The sequence below is a fragment of the Bufo bufo genome, chromosome 9 (genome assembly GCF_905171765.1).
Source record: "Bufo bufo chromosome 9, aBufBuf1.1, whole genome shotgun sequence".
In the NCBI taxonomy this organism is placed as follows: domain Eukaryota; kingdom Metazoa; phylum Chordata; class Amphibia; order Anura; family Bufonidae; genus Bufo; species Bufo bufo.
Window position 1 is genome coordinate 94,005,966 of NC_053397.1, and position 22,342 is coordinate 94,028,307.

The 22,342-nt window shown below is 44.7% G+C and overlaps 1 protein-coding gene across 1 annotated transcript in view; it reads left to right on the top strand.

Moving 5' to 3' along the window:
- Positions 1 to 22,342, top strand: part of LOC120978569 (potassium channel subfamily T member 2-like) — a 1,475,081-nt gene that overhangs the window by 679,973 nt on the left and 772,766 nt on the right.

The following is a 22,342-nucleotide window of genomic DNA, read 5'->3' on the forward strand; positions in this document are numbered from 1 at the left end:
GAAACTGTAGTAACAACTCAGACTTTTATAAACAGGCCAGAGACCTAAAGAACAGATTTAATGAAAGAGGTTACCCTGACCGTCCACTACAGAATGCCTTTAAATCGGCCCTAAATACTGAAAGAAGGGAACTCCTGTCCTCAAAACAAGGGACAGAGTTAGAAACAGACCCCATCTTCCGTATTATAGGAACCTATGATAATCAGAGCAGAGAAGTGAGGGAGATATTTCAAAAGTACTGGGACATGCTCTTGACGGATAATGATGTGAAAGACATCCTCCCCACATACCCGGCTATAACATATCGTAGGGGACGGTCACTGGGTGATAGGTTTGTTCACAGCCACTATACCCCTGTCAAAAAAACAGGCACGTGGCTTGATAGAAGGCCTCTTGGTACCTTTAGATGCGGCTCATGTATTGCCTGCCCACATATTGTCCAAACAAAAACATTTACAAGCAATACTACTAAGAAAATATACACCATTAGGGATTTTGCAAACTGCAAAACCACAGGGGTTGTGTATTTGTGTACTTGCTCATGTAACCTACAATATGTGGGTAAGACCAAGAGAGAACTTAGAAGGAGGATAGGGGATCATCTCGGTGACGTGCGACATAAACGTGATACCCCTATAGCTAGACACATACAGAATTTCCATGATGGGAATAGCATGTCACTGAGATTTTGTGTAATTGAGGTAATCCGCCCATCTGCTAGAGGTGGGGACCTCAATAAAAGGATCCTACAAAAGGAGGCAGAGTGGACTCACAGGTTAAAAACTGTGAGTCCACTGGGCCTCAATGAAATGTTGTCATACGCATGCTTCATTTAATTCCGGTTGTGTCTGAAATGACTCATTGACCACTGATCAAGATAAAATATATATATGTGTAAAATGGACCAAGCAGGAATATAATATATTGACCGTGATAGGTCAGATTTTTGATATCTATATGTGCACAGCAATATATTTAATGGGGTTTATCTGGATATCTCTACAATAAAAACACCCTATTTAGTGTCTGTTCACTATGTCCTACCTATATAAACCACTGAGCCCTAAATAGAATTTACCTTTACTTGCCTTATATTGGTACTAGTCATCTCCCTACTTGAGATATTACCCTAAAATAATAAAAATCACTAATTCATTGGGATATATTCTGCAATGAACCAAATAGAAAGTACAGAGAACCCATTAGTAAATCCTAATATAGTATCTGTAAGCCTGGGGGATCCTTTGCCGCTGAAGTATTTCATACTTTGCGCAGGTTTTTTATTAAGTTGCCTTGAACATTGGGTTGAAGTCTCTCAACATATCTGGCACTAATATAATACATCTAATCATGCGCCGCCTGAAGCGCAAGACCTATCCTCATGCGCTTCACAATGGACCCCTCCCCCTGACCTATGCGCATGCGCGAATAAAACACATCCATCTCCGGATGTGCCACTGAGAATGCGCAAGGTGGAGCACATGATCTCACTCGGTGCGTTCCACAGCAGACCTCGCTGGCCTCTGCGCATGCGCGGTCAAGGCAGTTCCGCTTCCGGACACACGAGCTGGAACGCACGCCATAACACGCGGATATACGAGCTGGAACGCACGCCACAATATGCGGTAAGCGACACACCGCTATCGAATCAAGGTTAATTTTAAAGGGTATTTAAGGGGACAGTTTCAGACACTCGTTCTGGACTGCATCTACCCAGTGGGCTTATCCAAGAAAAGAAAGTGATTGCGCTTGACGGTTACCTAGCCGCAACTTTATCAGTATTTACCCCCTGATGAATCTGACAGTATCCACTGTCAGAGGAAACGCGTCGGGACCTAAAAGAGAAAAATGACATCTAGCTGTTGATACTGGAGGACTCCTCTGTAGGGTGAGAAGAATAGGGAGAGCCACCGATAAGTGGGGTCGCTCCTTCTGGGGTGATTCTCCCGCAATTAGGCGGGAGACCTCTCCGCTTTCAGGCAGGGCCACACTAGCTGAATAGGGATACCTCTCCTCCTCTAGTGTCCCAGGACCCAGAACGTGTGGCACCTAACAAACACTAACGTTACTTTCCAGCATTCCAAGCCACCTCTGGGGATCGTATAGAGCCATCTATTTGCCTGGATACCCGGAATGAAGGACGATTCACCCTGTATGCAACAAACCGTGAGTTACAAACATAAGGTGTAACCCAACAGCATCCTCACCCAGCATCTAGTACCTCGTACATGTAGCCTTCTAAGTATAGAAAATTGTATGGGTTAAATGAGGGAGAAAAAACTATTAACATATTGAGAAGAGTGGTTTTCTAGAAAGCTAATACATATTACAGGTTTCTTTATAATCATATATTGTTCTTGTAAATAAACCAGTAATATGTATTAGCTTTTTATCCCCTTCAGAACCCTGCCATTTTTCAACTTAAGGACAAGGCCATTTTTTGTATATCTGACATGTGTCACTTTATTTGGTGATAACTTTAAAATGCTTTTACTTATCCAAGCCATTCTGAGATTTTTTTTTCTCGTCACATATTGTACTTCATGACAGTGTTAAATTTGAGTCAAAATATTTCTTTTTCTTTTTTTAAAAATACCAAATTTACCAAAAATTTGAAAAAAAATTGCAATTTTCAAAATTTCAATTTCTCTGCTTTTAAAACAGCTAGTGATACCCCTTAAAATAGTTATTACTTTTCCATATGTCTACTTCATGTTTGGATCATTTTGTAAATTACATTTTCGTTAGAAAGCTTAGAAGTTTAGAAGCAAATCTTAAGCACCAGTTCAGGTCTGAAGTCACTTTGTGGGGCTTACATAATAGAAACTACCCATAAATGGCCACATTTTAGAAACTACACCCCTCAAGGTATTCAAAACAGATTTTACAAACTTTGCTAACCCATTAGGTGTTCCACAAGAATTAAAGGAAAATGGAGTTGAAATTTCACAATTTCACTTTTTTGGCAGATTTTCCATTTTAATCCATTTAACAAAGCAAGGGTTAACAGCCAAACAAGACTAAGTATTTATTACCCTGATTCTGTAGTTTACAGAAACATCCCATATGTGGTCGTAAACTGCTATACGTCATGTCACATTTGAAGACCCCCTGATGCACCCCTACAGTAGAGACTCCAAAAAAGTTATCCCATTTTGGAAACTGCGGAATAAGGTGGCAGTTTATTTGATACTATTTTAGGGTACATATGGTTTTTGGTTGCTCTATATTACGCTTTTTGTGAGGTAAGGTAACAAAAAATGGCCTTTTTGACACAGTTTTTTTTTTTTGTGTGTTCACCTGAGCGGTAAGGTCATGTGATATTTTTATACAGCAGGTTGTTATGAATGCAGCAATACCTAATATGTCTTACACAATAAATGCATTTTTGAAACAGAAAAAAAATCATGTTTTAGTGTCTCCATATTCTGAGTGTCATAGCTTTTTATTTTTTGGGCGATTGTCTTAGGTAGGGTCTAATTTTTTGCAGGAAGAGATGATGGTTTGATTGCTACTATTTTGTGGTGCACATCACTTTTTGATCGCTAGGTATTACACTTTTTGTGATCTAAGGTGACAAAAAAACTGTTTTTATATTTTTAATTTTTTTACGGTGTTCACCTGAGGGGTTAGGTCATGTGATATTTTAATAGACCTGGTTGATACGGACATGGCGATACATAATGTCTACTTTTTAATTTTTTCACTTTTAACACAATAAAAGCATTTTTGAAACAAAAAGATCATGTTTTAGTGTCTCCATATTCTGAGAGCCATAGTTTATTTTTTATTTTTTGGGCGATTGTCTTACCAAAGTTAGGGGCTTATGTTTTGTAGGGGGGAAGTGATGGTTTGATTGGTACTATTTTGGGGGGCATACGCCTTTTGCACTTTTTGTAATGTAAGGTGACAAAAAATGTTTCTTTTAGCACAGTTTTTATTTTATTTTTTCTACTGAGTTCATGTGAGGGGGTGGATCATGTGATATTTTTATAGAGCTGGTCATTACGGACACGGAAATACCCAATTTGTCTGTTTTTCTTATAATTTTATGTGTTTTATTTTGGGAATTTTTATTTTTACTTGAAACTTTAATTCTTTTTTATTATGAAAAACACATTTTATTTTTTTTTGTCCCACTATAGAAATTCAACTTCTGGGGTCTTATCCCCTCTGCAATGTATTACAATACAACCTGTATTATAATGCATTGGCTGTCAGCTTTTATGCTGACAGCCTGCCTGTGTCTTCACTGATGCTGGCATATGCAGCAGGGACCTGGCTGTCAGTGACGGCCGGGTCCGTGCCGCTGATGAGGCGGGCGCAGCTCCTGCCCGATCAGCCTTCCGTACATGTACAGTACAGACCAAAAGTTTGGACACACCTTCTCATTCAAAGAGTTTTCTTTATTTTCATGACTATAAAGGCATCAAAACTATGAATTAACACATGTGGAATTATATACATAACAAACAAGTGTGAAACAACTGAAAATATGTCAAATTCTAGGTTCTTCAAAGTAGCCACCTTTTGATTACTGCTTTGCACACTCTTGGCATTCTCTTGATGAGCTTCAAGAGGTAGTCCCCTGAAATGGTCTTCCAACAGTGTTTAAGGAGTTCCCAGAGATGCTTAGCACTTGTTGGCCCTTTTGCCTTCACTCTGTGGTCCAGCTCACCCCAAACCATCTCGATTGGGTTCAGCTTTTTTCTTGCCATAATACAAATTCTAACAGTCTATTCAGTAGGACTATCAGCTGTGTATCCACCTGAATTCTCCTCAACGCAACTGATGGTCCCAACCCCATTTATAAGGCAAGAAATCCCACTTATTAAACCTGACAGGGCACACCTGTGAAGGGAAAACCATTTCAGGGGTCTACCTCTTGAAGCTCATCAAAAGAATGCCAAGAGTGTGCAAAGCAGTAATCAAAGCAAAAGGTGGCTACTTTGAAGAACCTAGAATATGACATATTTTCAGTTGTTTCACACTTGTTTGTTATGTATATAATTCCACATGTGTTAATTCATAGTTGTGATGCCTTTAGTGTGAATCTACAATTTTCATAGTCATGAAAATAAAGAAAACTCTTTGAATGAGAAGGTGTGTCCAAACTTTTGGTCTGTACTGTATGTCGCTGGTCCTTAAGTTATGTCCAGCTGTGAAGTACAAATACAGCAAGGGTCCTTAAGGGGTTAAACATAAAAAAAATGCTGTGGTCAACATAAGACTATTGTGAGTAGAGTATATGATAAGTACATGCTGTGACACAGCTCTTGGACAAAGCTCTGCTCTCAGCATGCTAATGTCTAGCCTTGTCAATCAAGGGTAGGGAGAATTGTCCAGAGCACAGAGGTGTTACAAAAGCAGTGCTCCAAGGATTCAGCCCTGTTCCTTGGTTCTTCAATGGGAAGATCTCTCTGCAGCTATTTAACATACAGACGATGGAAAGATATTTAAATCAATTGAACAACTCTACCTGCAATCTTCCTGGTTTGATAGGGTTGATTATGCTGACAAAGGCTCTCTAAAGGGTTTGTCTGACCTCTAATTGAAGGGTAGGATATGTTTAAAAATGAATATGTGCTTGGCAACTGAAGGCATCTGTGGTCAATGTCTGCATTGCTGAAATAAAATGAAGTTTTAACATATGCCAATGAGCCCCTAGGAGCAACAGAAGTGTTTCCATTACCCTTAGGGACTTAGTTCCCTCGGCAACTGCTGTACCCTTTGTAGTTTGACTGACTTTAGGAGTAGTCAGGGCCATATGTGATGATGTATACACTACCTGGCCCTGTCAATCAAATTGGAGAGGGTGTGGCAGTTGCAAAGACAGCAGAGCCTCTAGGAATAACAACAACACCCCAGTTGTTCCTAGAGGCTCATTTGCATATCTTAAAACTTAATTTTTATCAGCAATGCAGACACATATGGACACGGGAACAACACAGATGCCTTCTTCTACCAAGCACATATGCAACAGGTCAGCAAGTTACATAGGTACAAATCTGCTGACAGATGCCCTTTAAAGTGGTCCAATTAAAACATTAACTAATCTTGCAGAAAAAAAATAATCCTTAAACAGCCTGTTAAATAAAATATAAAAAATTCTAAGTCTATGAAAATATGGCTTAATAAAAACAAATTAAGTTTTTACAAAATCGGTTTAGTGTTCAAAGTTTGTAAAATATAGAAAAACAACTGAAATATAGAAGTGACAATCATAAGCATCCATATAATAAAGTTAACGTATCATTTATACCAAATGATTAATGCAGTATAAAATTTTTCTGCCATTTTCATCCAAAAACAATTATCAAAGGTTTTTCAATACCATAATAATATTAAGAAAGCTAAAGTTAACATTTTCAATTCAGCTAGTCATCTTTGGTCTTGTGCTGCCATCTAGAGGGAGTCTATAGCTCAATACCGAAAAGTTTTTTTTCTCTTTTTTTTTAATTTTACATGGTTTAGAAATTAACTGAAATCTAAGCAGCCAATGACATACAGGAAAATAGCAGGAAACGCACATTTCTACAATGGACTCGAACAGGAGGATAAATTTCAAAAACTTCAGTTAGCCACTGGCTCAGCTAAGGTAGAAGATCCCCACAAACTGTTATTTCTCTAACAAGGCGCTTCTCGCTCACTCGTTGCAGTCAATTTGGAGCATTTGCTGCATTACTTTCTCTCTCTGCACAGCTTTGAAACCTGGAGATGTTAGCATATGCAGGGTCAGTATATGTGTTTTAGAAAGAGCCGTGGAGCTGAGCTGTGAGACCCCAGCAAATGATTCAGCAGACTTTCAATCTCTCTTCACACATTCTTCATCAGCAATTTAGCTTTTTTCCGCTTCTTCACCTCCCCTACCTTTTTATGCATGCAAAGTGAGTCAATGCCTTGCTATGTTACATTGCATGAACTTGAGGGTAAAAAGTCATTTGTTCAGTGAATTGGAGCAAGTGGATCTCTGTGACCTGCCAAAAAGGGAGTGACAATGAAAAAACCTAAGACGGTCCTAAGTCTGAGCCAACTTACATGCATTCTTTATGAGCTCCTATTAGGAAGTGAAAAATCAATCAGGGACAGTCAGAACTCAATCAAGCTTATTGCCACGGACAGTAAAGGGAAAGGCTAGGATTCCAAAGAAGAATTGTGTGTGTTGTGTACAATAGAGAGAAAGCAGCAGTTGAGAAACAGGGAAAGAGGAGACAGGACCTGTGGCTGACTGTGCCTGCTATCAGAAGTGCAGGTGCACCTCAAAAGGAGCTACCTGAAAGCAAATACTTTCATTTTGGTTCCCCATTTTCAATTTTTTTGATATTGTTAAATTTTATTAAACCAGCATATCTATGTGATTACAAGACAACAAGACACGAGGAATAGCAGCAATCTACCTATGTGTATTAACGTCAGGCCGCAATTGTCAGTTTCTGTGAATTCTATTTCCACACAGTTTGGATTAAAATATTTTTTGAGACTTGTTCAATTTAATTAAGGCTACTTTCACACTAGCGTTCAGAGCGGATCTGTCTGGGGTCTGCCCAGACGGATCCGCTCATATAATGCAGACTTGGGATCCGTTCAGAACGGATCCATCTGCATTATATTGTAGAAAAAATTCTAAGTGTGAAAGTAGCTTCAGACGGATCCGTCCAGACTTTACATTGAAAGTCAATGGGGGACGGATCCGTTTGAAAATTGAGCCATATAGTGTCAAATTCAAACGGATCCGTCCCCATTGACTTACATTGTAAGTATGGACGGATCCGTTTGCCTCCGCACGGCCAGGCGGACACCCGAACGCTGCAAGCAGCGTTCGGGTGTCCGCTTGCTGAGCGGAGCGGAGGCTGAACGCTGCCAGACTGATGAATTCTGAGCGGATCCGCGTCCACTCAGAATGCATTAGGGCAGTACGGATGCGTTCGGGGCCGCTTGTGAGCCCCTTCAAACGGAGCTCACAAGCGGAGCCCCGAACGCCGGCTCTTTTGAAGCTTCAAGATGTTATGCAGGCTCTCACTCCTGTAAATATGAACCCTGCCACTGTTGTTTACCACCATCGACCTCTGCCTCCCACAGCTGAAACCAGAAAGAGTGCAACAGGGCCCATCCTCATTACCTCCTGAGTCCACCTGTGCCCTTCCGTTCTCACAATGACACGAGGTGTGATGAGGGGGAGATTTTCTTGCAATGTGCCACAGTGGTGGGGACTTTGAGAGTATGCTGACATTATTCAGGCCTAGCACAGAACTGAGGACATACTGCAGCAAAAAGGAATCTCATGTAGGAAACTAGCTGCCTGCCAGATCCCTCTATCCTGTTGTTGTTACCTATTATCTCCCTCCTGGCCCCCACAGAATTTCTCTTGTATGCCCCTCTACTACTCTTTCCACAGAATAGCTGCAACCATCTATGGCCTCCAGCCACTATTATCTTCTATGTTCCCTGATGTCCCCAGAGACTCCTTGCCACCTTCTGTGACCCAAAGAACCTGTACCACTTTCTGTGCCCCGTTCTCATAACAGAGCCCCTGCCACATTTTGTATTCCTTGTCACCACCACCCACTCACAAAGCCAATGGAACCCTTCATCCTCCTCCAATCCATTTCTGTCCATCCATCAGTAGTGATGGATGAACATCGGCCGGGACGATTCGCGAACATGATCGCGCAACGCAATCAAATGTTCACGAACCGCAAGTTCGCGACGAGCCCCATTCACTTTAATGGCAGGTGAACCTGAAAAACCTTCAGGTCATATTTGCAGCCACCAAAAACTTACTAGAAGTGCACAAATCGTCCCACAACATGGACAGTGACATACCAGAGGGGGATCAATGGCAACAATTCCCACAAAAAATATGTATTTTAATCAGAGGCCTTTTTTATGCGTCTTGAAGGGAAACTCTCAAAAATGTGCCCTGCTGCAGCCTAGAAAAAAATTATTTTAGGCCAAGGGAGTACAGGCCCCAAACATAAGGCATTCACCGGACAGAAAACATCAAGTGATTATGTGGCTGGAGGTACATTAGACGGTCAGTGGACAACAATTTTACTGCAGGCCAGTGGAGTACAGGCCCCAAACATTAGGCATTCAATGTACAGAAAACATCAAGTGATTATGTGGCTGGAGGTATATTAGACGGTCATTGGATATCAATTTTATTGCAGGCCAGTGGACTACAAGCCCCAAAAATTATTCATTTACCGTACAGAAAAGAACAATTGATAATGTGGATGGAGGTACATTAGTCGGTCACCGTATAACAATTTTACTGTTGGCCTGTTATATTATAGGCCCCAAAAATTATACATTCTCTGTACAGAAATGATCAAGTGATTATGTGGCTGGAGGTACATTAGGCAGTCACCGTATAACAATTTTACTGTTTGCCAGTTACATCACAGGCCCCAAAAATTATGAATTTAACGTACAGAAAAGATCAAGTCACTATGTGGCTGGAGATATATTACATGTTCAATGGATATCAATTTTACTGCAGGCCAGTGGACTACAGGCCCCAAAAAGTATTCATTCACCGTACAGAAAAGAACAAGGGATTATGTGGCTGGAGGTATATTAGACGGTCAATGGATATTAATTTTACTGCAGGCCAGTGGACAATAGGCCCCAAAAAATATTCATTCACCATACAGAAATTAACAATTGAGAATGTGGCTGGAGGTACATTAGCCGGTCACCGTATAACAATTTTACTGTTGGCCAGTTAGATTATAGACCCCAAACATTAGGCATTCACCGGATGAAAAAGCTCAAGTGATTATGTGGCTGGAGGTATATTAGGCGGTCATTGGATATCAATTTTACTGCAGGCTAGTGGAGTACAGGCCTCAAACATTAGGCATTCAAGGGACAGAAAACATCAAGTGATTACCGTATTTTTCACCCTATAAGACGCACCGGCCCATAAGACGCACCTAGTTTTTTTAGGAGGATAATAGGAAAAACATATTTTCCATTACACCTCAGGTCAGACCAGCAATCAGACCCCCAATGTTAATCAGACCTCAGCTCACAGCCCCAATCAGACCCCAATGTTAATCAGACCTCAGATCAGACCCCCATGTCAGCCCTTAGCCCCCCATGTCAGCCATCATGCTCCCATGTCAGCCATCATGCCCCCATGTCAGCCATAATGCTCTCTTCCAAAATGGAAGCGCTTCATTAGTATTTGCCCCATAAGATGCAGGAGCATTTTTCCTGGCTGGAGGTATGTGGCTGGAGGTACATTAGGCGGTCACCGTATAACAATTTTACTGTTGGCCATTTAGATTACAGACCCCAAACATTAGGCATTCACCGGACAAAAAACCTCAAGTGATTATGTGGCTGGAGGTATATTAGGCGGTCATTGGATATCAATTTTAATGCAGGACAGTACAAATATATGTCAAATACATATGTTTAAAAGAACTAAAAATATAAAATTGGATTAAAAACATGGCTAACGAAATCCCCCCTATTGAAAAAACAACAATGGTAAAAGGTGAAATTCTTTACACGTGGTCGTCACAGGTGTTGAATTCTTCCCAGGAGAATTTCGTCCTCGGTCTCCTCCCCCCCAGCCATGGACAACACCAGGGATCCCAGAAAAGTTTAAAGCCTGCTCTTCTTGCTCCTCCTCCTCCTCCCCCCAGGCACCATCCTTCCCTGATTCCTCTTCAGGCTCCTGCTGACTTGTCTCAGATGGAGTAGCCCCCCTGGGAATTCATTCAGCATTGCAATTCCCTCATATTCCTGCTCCTCGACGGCTTGATCAATGACACGACACAATGCATGCTCCAGAATGAAATCATAAGGTACTATGTCACTGATGGCGTCCTCGCTGCGACTGACCAGTTTAGTGATCTCATCATATGGCCGCAGAAGTCTGCATGCGTCCCGCATGAGCAGCCACTGACGCAGTAAAAAAAAAAACAAGCTCCCCAGAATCTGTCCTGCCGCAGAGTTCATACAAGCAGTCGTTACAGCACGTTGCTGCTGGAGCAGCCTATCAAGCATATACAAGATGGAGTTCCAGCGCGTCGGGCAGTCACAAATCAGACATCTGACGGGCAAATGGTGTCGACGCTGACCATCAGCAAGCCGAGCCATGGCCGTGTAAGATCTTCTAAAATGGCCAGAGATTTTCCTGGCCTGCCACAAGACGTCCTGGACCCTGGGGTATTTGGCAACGAGTCGCTGCACGACTAAGTTCAGGACATGTTCAGGTTATCCTGCGTCATCAACTTTTTATGTTCGAATATTTGGGCCACGGAAGCCTGGGTATTTGGCAACGAATCGCTGCGCGACTAAGTTCGGGACGTGTTCAGGTTATCCGGCATCATCAATTTTTTATGTTCGAACATTTGGGCCACGGAAGCCTTGCCAGATGAAAGTGACGACGGCACGGTGGAAGGTGGAGTGCAGGACAAATGGGAGGAGAGAGGAGAAGGAGAAGAGGCAGGACATGGAGTGCCGGGAGTGTGACTTTGTGGGTCCTGACGGTGTTGCTCCCACTGTGCTCAGTGATGGGAAGCCTGGTGCCTTCTTAAGGTGGTCTTCCCTAGGTGAGTGTTGGGCTTACCGTGACTTATGCGTTGACAGCACAGTCAGCAGCTGACACGTTTAAAAAAGGCCACGCTGCTGAGCCATGTGCCGGCATCCTGGTAGCGCCATATGTGACCGTGCATGGTGGATGGCTTGCTCCAGATGCATTTCAGTCTGCTTTTTGCCTCCTGTGCACTACAAATTCTGCCTGCTTCTTCTCCCTATCAGCTGCTCCGTCTCTCCCTCTGAACTCTCCTCATCTTCCTCTCTTGTGGGCACCCACGTGATACACTTCATCATCATCACCTTTACCACCACTGACAGAGATCTTAGAGTAAGCGGGGACCACCCTCCTTGGGCTGATCGGGGTACTGTCGTCAGACCGCTGGGTGGCTGCCGTTGCTTCCTCCTCTTCCTCATCCAATGCCAACTCAGCTGCGTCCTGTGACATAATCGCACACACCTTCTCCAACTTCCCACTTAGGTTCCTGCCTGGTGCACCTGCCCGACCCCTACCACCCCTGCGGAATGGCCTGCCTCTTTCTCTGCCTGTAATTTTTTTAAATGACCCTGTGACAAATATAGAAGAGCAGTATTTGTGGAATCAGGTATATATAACCCCTTAATGATTATTTTCTGGAAGCAGGTATACAAACCCCTTTATCAGTTTTTGTTGGGGGCAACAGGTATATCACACCAGCTGCAATTAGTTGTTCCAATAGCGTTTGTCCCTCTGTATAGCTGCAATATTGCAGCAGAACCGCACACAACTGCTGCACAATACAAATGCACTATATAGAGAGTATATTATAGGTATATCACACCCCTGCCTCAATCAGTTTTTTGGGGGGGGCAAATGGTATATCACATCAGTTGCAATTAGTTGTTCCAATAGCGTTTGTCACTCTGTATAGCTGCGGTATTGCTGCAGAACCGTACACAACTGCTGCACAATACAAATGCACTATAATATATTTTCTACGTTAGAAGGTATATTATAAGTATATTACACCCCTCAGTAAGTTACACCTATCGATAGCACACATATACCAGTCCTTAAAAGGACTTTTGTGGGCCTATTAGCTAGTGTTTGGTGTCCCTAATAGTCTGGTCCCTGCTCCACACAGCAACCTCTCCCTACACTGGCAAAAGACTGAATGTAAAATGGTGGCCAGATTGGGTTTATTTATAGGGTACGGGGTGTGTCCATGTGCTGAAATGTCTCAATTGGCTGTCCTGTCCCACCTGATGGATGTGTAATGGGTCAAAGTTCGGCGCAGTGCAAAAGAATATGGCACCAGCGGACATCACCATATGTTTGCATGTTCGGCGAATCGCAAACGAGCAAAGTTTACTGCGAAACGACCGTCGGGCGAACTGCAGGGCCATCTCTATCCATCAGTAAATGAGCCTCTATCACCTATTGAACTTGATGTACCCAATCCCTTAGCACAAAGCCCTTGGCAACTTCTGCCCCCTGATCTAACAGAGTCCATGCCAACTGATTCTTTCCCCTTTCCTATAAAAGAGCACATGCCAGCTGCTACTATCCTCCGTCTAATAACAGATCTCCACCACCTTTTGTCTTTTATGTTCACTCTAAACAAAAATCACAGACAAAAGCTAAACAAAGATAAAAACATCCTGCACGATGTAATAAATAAATATGCGGATGTCGCTGGCTATATTCATGAAAAGAAATCACAGAAAAAGAGACTGTACACAGTGGGACAGGGCAGCTATTAGCATTTATTTGTCCAATTATTGCCACTGAGTCAGTGCCACTAGGCACTGTTAGAGGAGGCAGATGTCAGGGACACTGTAGTGGGTGGGAGATTAGAAGCTGCTAGAGGCTCTATAAGGGGAGTGAACATAAAATAAATCACATAAAAAAAGATAATAGTGCACTAACAAAATAGATGCAAGCATTATATATGGACTAAGCCCTCACTGATGTAATAAAATCGGAGAATCATAGCCAATATATTTTGATCAAAACACATCTGTGCCCACCTACCCAGCTCCAAGGTGGTCTCAGGTCAGGCAGGTCCAACGCTAAACCTACCTATGCCATTGGGCATCTATGTTTAGGAGCGCAGACTCTGCACATATGGTGTGTTGCTCCTAGTCACCTCTATGTGCATCCAGAAGCCAATGAGAGGAGGAGCAGACACACCTATATGTACCACCAGGGGTGGACTGACAACTCATGGGGCCCCCGTGCAATAGGAGATTATGGGGCCCCTGTGTCCCGCTATACCCACACACAGCCCCACCCACATATTGTGCCGCCCACGTCACCTACCCTTGGTACAGAATTTCTCTTTACCACCCTCACACCTTCTCCAACCACCCAGATATATTTATAATATAGTTTACAGTGAGTTACTGTAAATACTTACAGTTCTGAAGACCCCAGCAGGCTCAGGATCAGTGCTCTGGGCAGAGGGCAGCTGGGCTCAGGGCTGGAAGTGGGCACCGCTCTGCAGTTCAGGAGACCTATAAGAGGCACCTAGGTTTTAGAGGGGGACAATAAGAAAAAAATATATTTTTCATTACAGGTCAGGTCAGACCACCAATCAGACCCCCAATGTTAATCAGACCTCAGTTGACAGCCCCAATCAGACCCCCAATGTAAATAAGATCCCAATAAGACCTCAAATCAGACCTCAGCTCAGACCCCAATGTAAATTACCCCCAATCATACCTCAGATGAGAGCCCCATGCCTCTCAATAGCCCCAATTATCAGCCCTTATGCCACTCATCAGCCCCCATTATGCCTCTCAGCACCCATTATGCCTCTCAGCCCCCGTTATGCCTCTCAGCCCCCGTTATGTCTCTCAGCCAGCCCCCATTATGCCTTTCAGCCAGCCCCATTATGCCTCTCAATCCCCAGATTATGTGCCCTCACAGTAGATATGCCAGATTATGTGCCTCCTCACAGTAGATATGCCCAAAAATGTGCCCCCTAATGGTAGTTATGCCAGATTATGTGCTTCCTCACAGTAGTTATGCCAGATTATGTGCCCCTCACAGTAGATATGCCCAGATATGTGCCCCTTAACGGTAGTTATGCCAGATTATGTGCCTTCTCACAGTAGTTGTGCCAGATTATGTGCTCCTCACAGTAGATATGTCCAGATATGTGCCCCCTAAAAGTAGTTATGCCAGATTATGTGCCTCCTCACAGTAGTTATGCCCAGATATGTGCCTCCCTCACAGTAGATATGCCCAGATATGTGCCCCTCACAGTAGATATGCCCATATATGTGCCTTCTCACAGTTGTTATGTGAGATGATGTGCCCCCTCACAGTAGTTATGTCAGATTATGTGCCTCCTCACGGTAGTTATGTCAGATTATGTGCCTCCTCACAGTAGTTATGCCAGATTATGTGCCCATTCACAGCAGTTCTGCCAAATTATGTGCCTGTTCACAGTAGTTATGCTAGATTATGTGCCTCTCGCAGTAGATATGCCCAGATATGAGCCCCCTAACAGTGGTTATGCCAGATTATGTGCCCCATCACAGTAGTTATGTCCAGATATGTGCCCCTCACAGTAGATATGCCCAGATATGTGCCCCCTCACAGTAGATATGCCCAGATATGTGCCCCCTCACAGTAGTTATGTCAGATTATGTGCCCCCTCATAGTAGTTATGCCAGATATGTGCCCCCTCAAATTAGTTATGCCCACAGCCCCCTCACAGTAGTTGTTGCCCCCAGTCTGCAGCTTTATAAAATATAAAAAAAAACAACACATACTTACCTTTTTTCCTGATGACGCGCTCCCACACTCATGTCACACTGCTGGCTGTGCTGGAGGCCGATTACCGGTCCTTCAGCACTCCTCCCACAGCCAGCAGCGATGGGTGACCAGCAGAGGAGGCCCTCAGAAGAACAGTGAAGCAGGGAACGGAGAGTTCTCCCTGCTTCGCTATGGGAACAACAGCCTGGCAGTGACAAGAACCACCGTGTGTGTGTGCACAGGAATGCTACTTCCAAGATAAAATAGGAGCACACTTGGGAGTAGCATTCCTGTGCACTTTTGCCCTTCCTATCAAACAAGCTGCCTTGATTAGGTGGTACATATAGGTGTGTCTGCTCCTCATCTCATTGGCTGCTGGATGCACATAGAGGGGACTAGGAGCAGCACACCATATGTGCAGAGTCTGCGCTCCTGAACATAGATGCCCGATGGTATAGGTAGGTTTAGCGTAGGACCTGCTTGACCTGAGAGCACCTTGGCGCTTGGTAGAGATGTGTTTTGATCAAAATATATTGGCTAAAAGTCTCAAATTTTATTACATCAGAGTGAGGGCTTAGTCCGTATATGATGTTTGCATCTATTTTGTTAGGGCAATATTATCTTTTTTTCTGTGATTTCCTTTATGTTCCCTCCCCCTCATAGAGCCTTTAGCAGCTTCTAATCTCCTACCCACTACAGTGTCCCTGACATCTGTCTCCTCTAACAGTGCCTAGTGGCATTGACTCCATGGCAATAATGGGACAAATAATTGCTAATAGCTGCCCTATCCCACTGTGTACAGGATATGTAGAGGATATGGAGGCTTTATCTGTGTACATTGTATAAGCAGGATTATTTATCTGTATAGCATATTATGTTTAGAGTTGAGCGGACAACTGGATGTTCGGGTTCGAACTTGACCCCGAACCCGAACCCCATTGAAGTCAATGGGTACCCGAACTTTTGAGCACTAAAATGGCTGTAAAAATGTCATGGAAAGGGCTAGAGGGCTGCAAATGGCATCAAAATGTGGTTAAGAGCATGGCAAGTGCTCTGCAAACAAATGTGGATAGGGAAATGACTTTAAATAACATAAAATACGTAAAAAAATAAATAAAAAAATCTTGATCTAGGAGGACCAGGTCCATATGGAGTAGGATGTTGAGGAGGCGGTGGATGTGGCGGTGTAGGTGGAAGTGGCGGTGGAGGAGGTAGCCTACACTGCTTTTTGGTTTAAAATTTATTTATATTTTTTTAAATTAGGGTACACCCCAAAACATTGGGAAATATAACCCTCCAGTCGTGCTAAACACATGTTCAGACAATGCACTGGCTGCAGGGCAGGCCAGCACCTCCAAGGCGTAAAGGGCAAGCTCAGGTCATGTGCCCAATTTGGAGACCAAGAAGTTGCAGGGGCTGACCCCTGTCAGTTAGTTTGTGTAGGCAGGGCTGGGACAAGGTCCACCACCAACAGAGGCTGAGCTGCCCAAGTGCGACCCCCCCTCCGTCGCCGCCATTTAGATATGTATGTTTGTTATTAATCATCATCCAGATTTCCCTCCCCTAAACAGTGCCATCCACAGATCCCCCTCCCCTATACAGTGCCATCCACAGATCCCCCTCCCCTAAATAGTGCCATCCACAGATCTCCCTCCCCTAAATAGTGCCATCCACAGATCCCCCTCCCCTAAATAGTGCTATCCACAGATCCCTCTTCCCTAAACAGTGCCATCCACATATCCCCCTCCCCTAAACAGTGCCATCCACAGATCCCCCTCCCCTAAACAGTGCCATCCACATATCCCCCTCCCCTAAACAGTGCCATCCACATATCCCCCTCCCCTAAACAGTGCCATCCACAGATCCCCCCTCCCCTAAATAGTGCCATCCACAGATCCCCCTCCCCTAAACAGTGCCATCCACAGATCCCCCTCCCCTAAACAGTGACATCCACAGATCCCCCTCCCCTAAACAGTGACATCCACAGATCCCCCTCCCCTAAATAGTGCCATCCACAGATCCCCCCTCCCCTAAATAGTGCCATCCACAGGTCCCCCTCCCCTAAACAGTGCCATACACAGATCCCCCTCCCCATAGCAGTGCCATCCACAGATCCCCCTCCCCGACGCCCCCAGGAGTACATTTATAAACTAATCAGTAACTTTAACTTTAATCATTGCTGATCTCTTTACTTGGATACCTTACTCTGTCTTAGCTCCGGTAACAGCAGTAAGTACGTGCGGGCGGCGCTCACTCACTGACATCACGTTCCTGCGCCGCCTAGTGGGAGGAGCAGGCGCGTGACGTCAGTGAGTGAGCGCCGCCCCCTGCACTGCCTGCTATTACCGGAGCTAAGACAGAGTAATATATTCAAGTAAAGAGATCAGCAATGATTAGATCAGCAACTTTAATAAAGAGATCAGCAACTTTAATAAAGTTAAAGTTACTGATTAGTTTATAAATGTGCTCCTGGGGGGCGGTGTGACCCTGTATATTCTAACCCCCAGGCAAACGTCCCTGTCACCATGGGAACGCCTGGGGGTTAGAATATACCATCGGATTTGAGTTTTAACACTCGTGAAAACTCAGATCCGATGGTATATTCTAACCCCCAGGTAAGCTCCTTGTCACCATGGGAACGCCTGGGGGTTAGAATATACCATCGGATCTTCTAACTCAGTGGCCTGCCTGCCGCCCAGAGGCTGGGGATCTGGCCTGTGCCCTGAGGCTGGAGCCTCCCCAGCCTCTGTGTCGGCCCGGCCCTGCGTGTAGGCGTGTGCATACTTACTGCCCCACCATGTCGCACGTCCCCATGATGTTCACAATCCGATGTGATATCTGCTCTACCAACTTTCGATGTTCTTTTATGCGCCTACCATGGTGATCACGGGTGGCGGGGAATCAGGGTTCCAGGCCAGAGAGGGAGCGTGAGAAAAAGAGACCAAATTTAAGGGAGATAAATTTATTTTAAAAAATTGGGATCGAGCAGAAATGTGGGAAAAGCTATTGAGGCACAAATGTGGGACAAATTACAGAAGCCCAAATGTCAGCCAAAAGAGTCAAGCGGAAATGTGGGAAAAGCTATTAAGGCACAAATGTTGTACAAATTACAGAAGCCCAAATGTGGGCCAAAAGAGTCAAGCGGAAATGTGGGAAAAGCTATTAAGGCGCAAATGTACAAATTACAGAAGCCCAAATGTGGGCCAAAAGAGTCAAGCGGAAATGTGGGAAAAGCTATTGAGGCGCAAATGTTGGCCAAAAGAGTATAGCGGAAATGTGGGACAAATTATTGAAGTGCAAATGTGGTACAACTTGTTTAAGTTTAAGCATTGAATCAAAGGAGGTGGCGCGCATCAATTAAAGAAGCATTTCAGAAATTTTATTCCCTGTCACCTATGCAGAGCAGGGGTTTATTCAAGTATAAAATTGTATAATGTCAACCCAAGAATGCAACAGAAAAATTACAGAAATTTATTAATCTGTCTACTTGGTAGAGCAGGGGTCTATGACAGAAAACAATTGTTTATTGTCACCCGAAAATGTAAAATGAAAATTATTGAATTTTATTAAGCTGTCAACTACGTAGAGGAGGGGTATATTACACCAAAAAATTGGTGAATTGACCCTAAAATGTAACTGACAATTTTATTTTTTTATTTTTTACCGGTCTAATAGGTATAGCAGTGGCACATCACACCAAAAATTTCAGAATTTCACCAGAAAATTTAACTGCCAATTATTATATCTTTTTTTAACCGGTCTACTAGGTATAGCAGAGGTACTTCACACCCAAAAATTGTTGAATTTCACCAGAAAATGTAACTGACAATTTATTTTATTTTATTTTTTATCCGGTCTACTAGGTATAGCAGTGGTACTTCACACCCAAAAATTGGTGAATTTCACCAGAAAATGTAACAGACAATTTATTTATTTTTTAACCTGTCTACTAGATATAGCAGTGGTACTATACACCCAAAAATTGGTGAATTTCACCAGAAAATGTAACTGACAATGTAGTGAAATTATATAAAATAAAATACGTATAAATAAAAAAAATAAAAAATTGATTTATGAGGTGGAGTTCCATATGGAGTAGGAGTTTGAGGAGGCGGACGTAGCGGTGTAGGTGAAAGCGGCGGTGGAGGAGGATGAGGTAGCCAACACAGGTTTTTGGTTTAATTATTTTTTTTTTTAATTAGGGTACACTCTAAAACATTGTGAAATATCCAAAATACAAGAATGAGCAATTGCGCTGCAGTATAACAATGGCTGCTTAGTGCCGGTATACATGTCTATTCTGCACAAGGAACGGACAAGTCCTGAGGGATCCATGCCTCGTATATTTTAATGAACGTGAGCTTGTCCACATTGGCTGTGGACAGGCGGCTGCATTTGTCTGTGATGACGCTCCCTGCCGTGCTAAACACACGTTCAGATAATACACTGGCTGGCAGGCCAGTACCTCCAAGGCGTAAAAGGGCAAGCTCAGGCCATGTGCCCAATTTGGAGACCCAGAATTTGAAGGGGGCAGACCCGTCATTCAGTACGTGTAGGCGTGTGCACACATACTGCTCCACCATGTTGGTGAAATGCTGCCTACTGTTAAGATGTTCCATATCAGCTGGTGGTGCTGGTTGTTGTGGCATGCTGACAAAGCTTTTCCACATTTCAGCCATGTTAACCCTGCCTTCTGAGGTGCTGGCGGTGCCCCAGCTGCGTTGGCGACCTCTTCCTCATCCTCTGCCTTTGCCTTGTGCTTCCACTGTGCCCCCGCTTTCAGGTGGGAATGCCACCAGCAGCGCGTCTACCAGCGTGCGTTTGTACTCGCGCATCTTATGATCACGCTCCAGTGATGGATTTAAGGACGGTACGTTGTCCTTGTAACGGGGATCCAGCAGTGTGGCCACCCAGTAATTAGCACAAGTTAGAATGTTGGCAACTCGGCGGTCGTTGCGGAGACACTGCAGCATGTAATTGCTTATGTGTGCCACGAAAAGCTGTCCTCTGTGGGAGGTGTATCGTCTGTGTCCTCTGTATCCCCCATCCACGCACCAGTGATGGCCATGAGCTAGTCTGGGTGCCACCCTGCTGTGAACATGGTTCCTCCTCCTCCATCTTCTCCTCCTCATCCTCCACCTCCTCATCCTCCAGAACTGTGCCCTGGCTGAACAATTGTGTACCTTGGGTTTGTGGGTGCAGGAACCCACCCTCGGAGCTACTTGGGAATGACTGGCTGGAAACCCTACGAAATGATCCCTCTTCGTCCTCCTGTGCCACATCCTCTTCCATCATCGCCAGGAGCGTTTTTTCAAGGAGGCATAGAAGTGGGATAGTAACGCTGAGAATGGCGTTATCGGCACTGGCCATGCTGGTGGAGTAGGTGGTGAAGTGGTGCTGTTCCGCAGAGCGACTCACCCGTGTGTGCTGCAACTGAAACTCCACTATCGCCTGCTGCAGCTCGCACAGTCTGGCCAGCATGTGCAAGGTGGAGTTCCACCTTGTGGGCACGTCGCATATGAGGCGGTGAGTGGGAAGGCCGAAGTTACGCTGCAGCGCAGACAGGCGAGCAGCAGCAGGGTGAGAAGGCCGAAAGCACGCACAGATGGCCCGCACTTTATGCAGCAGCTCTGACATATCGGGGTAATTTTAAAGGAATCTATGCACCACCAAATTCAGCGTATGCACCAGGCAAGGGATGTGCGTCAAACCGGCTAGTCCCAGAGCTTCTACGAGATTTTGCCCATTATCGCACACCACAAGGCCGGGTTTGAGGCTGACTGGCACAAACCACTCATCCGTCTGTTGTTTAAGGCCCGTCCACAGCTCCTGTGTGGTGTGGGGTTTGTCCCCCAAACAGATACGTTTTAAAACTGCCTACTGTCGTTTACCCCTGGCTGTGCTGAAGTTGGTGGTGAAGGTGTTACGCTGACCGGATGAGGAGCTGGTAGAGGATGAGGAAGCAGAGTAGGAGGAGGAAGCAACAGGAGGCAAACTGAAGCGCAATGCAATCCTTGGTGGTGGAAGGACATGCGCCAAACTGCTATCTGCCTCAGGCTCAGCCACCACTGCATTTACCCAGTGTGCTGTTATGGAGATATAATGTCCCTGACCATGCTTACTGGTCCACGTATCAGTAGTGAGGTGCACCTTGCCACAGATGGCGTTCCGCAGTGCACACCTGATTTTGTCCCCTACTTGGTTGTGCAGGGAAGGGATGGCTCTCCTGGAAAAGTAGTGGTGGCTGGGTATGACGTACTGTGGGACAGCCACCGCCATAAGGCCTTTAAAACTATCCGTCTCCACCAAACGAAATGACAGCATTTCACAGGCCAGTAATTTAGAAATGCTGGTATTCAGGGCTAGGGATCGTGGGTGGGTAGGGGGGTACTTCCTCTTCCTCTCCAGCATTTAGGAGATGGAGAGCAGAACGCTTCCATGGGACATTGTGGAGATGCTTGGTGACCCAGGTGTTGGTCTTGCAGGCAGATCCTCTGTTTGCGGGGTGGCAGGTGGCACTGTCACTCCAGAGGTGGATGAAGAGGCCGAGACTGCAGCACAAGAGGAAGCAGGAGGAGCCAGATACCTTTCTTGGTTTTTGAGGTGCACTTAAATGCCTGGTCATGTAGGTTGTGCTCAGGTTGAGAATGTTTATACCTTGCTTCAGGCTCTGATTGCACAGCGTGCAAACCACTCATGTATTGACGTCAGCACATTGTCTGAAGAACTGCCACGCCGGGGAACTCCTTGGAGCTGGCTTTGGTGTGCTCGGTCCCTTGCTGCGGTGGGCAGTAGCAGGCGTACTGTCTAGAGGATGGCCGCTCCGCTTTTGCACCCTGCTCGCTCTTCTGCTGTGCTGGTGGCTCTGTGCGACCACCACCTCTTCCTCCGAACTACATAGGTCACTCGCATGACCTTGATTCTATGTGGAGTCGAGGATCTCATCGTCCTCCACATCATCTTCCACCCAGTCTTCACCGCTGCCTTCCTTGTCAGTCTGCACACTTTTGAAAGCCCCAGGAGTTGGCACCTGTGTTTCATCAT